This window comes from Natator depressus, chromosome 28 (assembly GCF_965152275.1).
Source record: "Natator depressus isolate rNatDep1 chromosome 28, rNatDep2.hap1, whole genome shotgun sequence".
Classification (NCBI taxonomy): Eukaryota; Metazoa; Chordata; order Testudines; family Cheloniidae; genus Natator; species Natator depressus.
The window spans coordinates 8,255,354-8,260,353 of record NC_134261.1 but is presented as its reverse complement, the minus strand read 5'-3'; the positions used below and the strand labels follow the sequence as shown (position 1 = coordinate 8,260,353).

Below are 5,000 nucleotides of genomic sequence, written 5' to 3'. Positions count from 1 at the left end.
CTCCGGGTTGACCTGGTGGCCGGACGGGAATTAAGCCCGGAGCCCGGGGCAGGGCGACCCCGGACGGACGGGGGTATGCCGGCCCCTGCCCGCGGGGGCAGGCTCCGGGTTGACCTGGTGGCCGGAGGAGAATTAAGCCCGGAGCCCGGGGCAGGGCGACCCCGGACGGACGGGGCTCCGCCTGGCCCCTGCCCGCGGGGGCAGGCTCCGGGTTGACCTGGTGGCCGGAGGAGAATTAAGCCCGGAGCCCGGGGCAGGGCGACCCCGGACGGACGGGGATCCGCCTGGCCCCTGCCCGCGGGGGCAGGCTCCGGGTTGACCTGGTGGCCGCTCGGGACTTAAGCCCGGAGCCCGGGGCAGGGCGGCCCCGGACGGACGGGGCTCCGCCTGGCCCCTGCCCGCGGGGGCAGGCTCCGGGTTGACCTGGTGGCCGGAGGAGAATTAAGCCCGGAGCCCGGGGCAGGGCGACCCCGGACAGACGGGGGTCCGCCTGGCCCCTGCCCGCGGGGGCAGGCTCCGGGTTGACCTGGTGGCCGGACGGGAATTAAGCCCGGAGCCCGGGGCAGGGCGACCCCGGACGGACGGGGCTCCGCCGGCCCCTGCCCGCGGGGGCTGGCTCCGGGTTGACCTGGTGGCCGCTCGGGACTTAAGCCCGGAGCCCGGGGCAGGGCGACCCCGGACGGACGGGGCTCCGCCTGGCCCCTGCCCGCGGGGGCAGGCTCCGGGTTGACCTGGTGGCCGGACGGGGAATAAGCCCGGAGCCCGGGGCAGGGCGACCCCGGACGGACGGGGGTCCGCCGGCCCCTGCCCGCGGGGGCAGGCTCCGGGTTGACCTGGTGGCCGCTCGGGACTTAAGCCCGGAGCCCGGGGCAGGGCGACCCCGGACGGACGGGGGTATGCCGGCCCCTGCCCGCGGGGGCAGGCTCCGGGTTGACCTGGTGGCCGGTTTGCTTTCGGGCCACCAGGTCAACCCGCTGCCTGTATGGGGTTGACCTGGTGGCCGCTTTCCTTCCCGGCCACCAGGTCAACCCGCTGAATGTATGGGGTTGACCTGCTGGCCGCTTTCCTTCCCGGCCACCAGGTCAACCCGCTGAATGTATGGGGTTGACCTGCTGGCCGCTTTTCTTCCCGGCCACCAGGTCAACCCGCTGAATGTATGGGGTTGACCTGCTGGCCGCTTTCCTTCCCGGCCACCAGGTCAACCCGCTGAATGTATGGGGTTGACCTGCTGGCCGCTTTCCTTCCCGGCCACCAGGTCAACCCGCTGAATGTATGGGGTTGACCTGCTGGCCGCTTTTCTTCCCGGCCACCAGGTCAACCCGCTGAATGTATGGGGTTGACCTGCTGGCCGCTTTCCTTCCCGGCCACCAGGTCAACCCGCTGAATGTATGGGGTTGACCTGCTGGCCGCTTTCCTTCCCGGCCACCAGGTCAACCCGCTGAATGTATGGGGTTGACCTGCTGGCCGCTTTCCTTCCCGGCCACCAGGTCAACCCGCTGAATGTATGGGGTTGACCTGCTGGCCGCTTTCCTTCCCGGCCACCAGGTCAACCCGCTGAATGTATGGGGTTGACCTGCTGGCCGCTTTCCTTCCCGGCCACCAGGTCAACCCGCTGAAAGTATGGGGTTGACCTGGTGGCCGCTTTCCTTCCCGGCCACCAGGTCAACCCGCTGAAAGTATGGGGTTGACCTGGTGGCCGCTTTCCTTCCCGGCCACCAGGTCAACCCGCTGCCGGCATGGGGTTGACCTGCTGGCCGCAGAGGGGCAGGCTCCGGGTTGACCTGGTGGCCGGACGGGGATTAAGCCCCGGCTCGGAGCAGGGCAAGCCCGGGCGGAGGGGGGTCCGCTTGGCCCCTGCCCGCGGGGGCAGGCTCCGGGTTGACCTGGTGGCCGGTTTGCTTTCGGGCCACCAGGTCAACCCGCTGAATGTATGGGGTTGACCTGCTGGCCGCTTTCCTTCCCGGCCACCAGGTCAACCCGCTGAATGTATGGGGTTGACCTGCTGGCCGCTTTCCTTCCCGGCCACCAGGTCAACCCGCTGAATGTATGGGGTTGACCTGCTGGCCGCTTTCCTTCCCGGCCACCAGGTCAACCCGCTGAATGTATGGGGTTGACCTGCTGGCCGCTTTCCTTCCCGGCCACCAGGTCAACCCGCTGAATGTATGGGGTTGACCTGCTGGCCGCTTTCCTTCCCGGCCACCAGGTCAACCCGCTGAAAGTATGGGGTTGACCTGCTGGCCGCTTTCCTTCCCGTCCACCAGGTCAACCCGCTGAATGTATGGGGTTGACCTGCTGGCCGCTCTGCTTCCCGGCCACCAGGTCAACCCCCTGCCGGTATGGGGTTGACCTGCTGGCCGCAGAGGGGCAGGCTCCGGGTTGACCTGGTGGCCGGCAGGGACTTCAGCCCCAGGGCCCCTGGCAGGGCGACCCTGCCCTTGTTCCCCAGAAAAGGAGAGAGCTGGCTCGCAGCGGGAAAAGCTGCCTACGGCACCTGGGATTCCCAGGCGGTCACCCATCCAAGTACTAGCCAGGCCCGGGACGGTTTACCTTCCGAGATCGGACGGGATCGGGGGCCTTCCGTCCGGTATGGCCGTAGGCACTCGGCTCCGGTCCGCCTCGTCCCCTTTCCCTTACTGACTCCCCTGCCTCGGGTGGGCCCGATCCTTTTTTCCGTTTTTTTTTTTCCGCTCCGGAGGCTTCGTGAGCCCCCCCCCAACACCCCTTTGGGGGTCGGTGAAATTTTTTTTTTCAGACTTCCAGGGGCCCGATCCTGGCCGCGGGCACCCGGCTCCGGGCACCCGGCTCCGGGCCGCCTCGTCCCCTTTCCCTTACTGACTCCGCTGCCTCGGGTGGGCCCGATCCTTTTTTCCGTTTTTTTTTTTCCGCTCCGGAGGCTTCGTGAGCCCCCCCCAACACCACTTTGGGGGTCGGTGAAAAAATTTTTTTCAGACTTCCAGGGGCCCGATCCTGGCCGCGGGCACCCGGCTCCGGGCACCCGGCTCCGGGCCGCCTCGTCCCCTTTCCCTTACTGACTCCCCTGCCTCGGGTGGGCCCGATCCTTTTTTCCGTTTTTTTTTTTTTTCGCTCCGGAGGCTTTATGAGCCCCCCCCAATACCACTTTGGGGGTCGGTGAAAAAAATTTTTCAGACTTCCAGGGGCCCGATCCTGGCCGCCGGCACCCGGCTCCGGGCACCCGGCTCCGGGCCGCCTCGTCCCCTTTCCCTTACTGACTCCCCTGCCTCGGGTGGGCCCGATCCTTTTTTCCGTTTTTTTTTTTTTCGCTCCGGAGGCTTTATGAGGCCCCCCCTAACCGTTTTTGGGGTCGGTGAAAATTTTTAGTCAGACTTCCAGGGGCCCGATCCTGGCCGCGGCTTCGCAGGCTGGCCTGGGGGGGGGGGCATCTCTAGCTCCGGCCGCGGACGGCGAGACGCTCGGCCACCAGGTCAGCCCGGAGGAAAAGGCTGAAAAAAATGTCTAAGTCCCCCCGGGACACCAGGTCAACCCGGAGGAAAAGGCTGAAAAAAATGTCTAAGTCCCCCCGGGACACCAGGTCAACCCGGAGGAAAAGGCTGAAAAAAAGTCTAAGTCCCCCCGGGACACCAGGTCAACCCGGAGGAAAAGGCTGAAAAAAATGTCTAAGTCCCCCCGGGACACCAGGTCAACCCGGAGGAAAAGGCTGAAAAAAAGTCTAAGTCCCCCCGGGACACCAGGTCAACCCGGAGGAAAAGGCTGAAAAAAAGTCTAAGTCCCCCCGGGACACCAGGTCAACCCGGAGGAAAAGGCTGAAAAAAAGTCTAAGTCCCCCCGGGACACCAGGTCAACCCGGAGGAAAAGGCTGAAAAAAAGTCTAAGTCCCCCGGGACACCAGGTCAACCCGGAGGAAAAGGCTGAAAAAAATGTCTAAGTCCCCCCGGGACACCAGGTCAACCCGGAGGAAAAGGCTGAAAAAAAGTCTAAGTCCCCCCGGGACACCAGGTCAACCCGGAGGAAAAGGCTGAAAAAAAGTCTAAGTCCCCCCGGGACACCAGGTCAACCCGGAGGAAAAGGCTGAAAAAATGTCTAAGTCCCCCCGGGACACCAGGTCAACCCGGAGGAAAAGGCTGAAAAAAATGTCTAAGTCCCCCCGGGACACCAGGTCAACCCCGAGGAAAAGGCTGAAAAAATGTCTAAGTCCCTGCTCGGCCATCAGGTCAACCCCATTCAAAGTGACGGGTTGACCTGATGGCCGGCAGTCTCACGGAAGTCCGGATGGGGTCGCCAAAAGTGCCCTCGGCCGACCGAGAGAACCAGGAGGTCGGATAGGATTTCAGATTGGTCCCCCTAAATTGGCGGTTGGATTTTTCGACTAGTTCATTTTGACGGGTGCGAGGAGATTTCTGAGAACAGGTTTTTCGGAACCTGTGAGAACCAGAGATGAGCCTCGGGGACCAATCTGCGCGTTGTACCCGATCTTGTGAGGGGGGACAGGGGCACGTTGGCAGGTGGGGCGGCCCCCGGCCCCCCCGAGCCCCCCCTTTTCCGGCTCTTTTCCTCCGGGGACCCCGTCGTCCCCTCGCACCCCCGGTGCAGGCCCGGTGGCCGGGATGCGAACTCCGACTGTCGGCGCCCCCCGGAGGGAGGGGGGGCCCGCTCCTCTCTCGCCTTCCGATCGATGTGGCGCTCACGTTCGCGACGGGAAGGGTCCTTCGCGGGCCGGCGCCCCCGACCGCAGGGGGCGTCTGGCGTTCAGGCGGATCGGGTCCCTCTTCCTCTTCGCGTCCCCGGATCCTGGGGCCGATTGGGACTTTCCTCCTTTGGGGGGGGGCCCGGGCGCGTGCCCGGCCCTCCGCGCCGTGGGGCCAGCCGGCCGAGATCTCCGCCCTGCGAGGTCGAGCGGCTCCGGCAGCCCACCCAGGGGTCCGAAAACCCAGGGAGCCGCGAGGCTCGGCAGGGCCAAACACGTCGCGAGAGCGAGCAGGGGCGCGCTGCGGTCCCCCGCCGTGCCCGACGGTCCTTCTCCA

The 5,000-nt window shown here is 65.9% G+C and overlaps 1 non-coding gene across 1 annotated transcript; it reads right to left on the bottom strand.

Moving 5' to 3' along the window:
* Nucleotides 1–2,479: 2,479 nt before the first annotated feature.
* Nucleotides 2,480–2,598, bottom strand: LOC141979921 (5S ribosomal RNA). Its single transcript, XR_012637306.1, has one exon. It is a non-coding gene; the product is annotated as a 5S ribosomal RNA (ribosomal RNA).
* Between the last annotated feature and the right edge of the window lie 2,402 nt (nucleotides 2,599–5,000).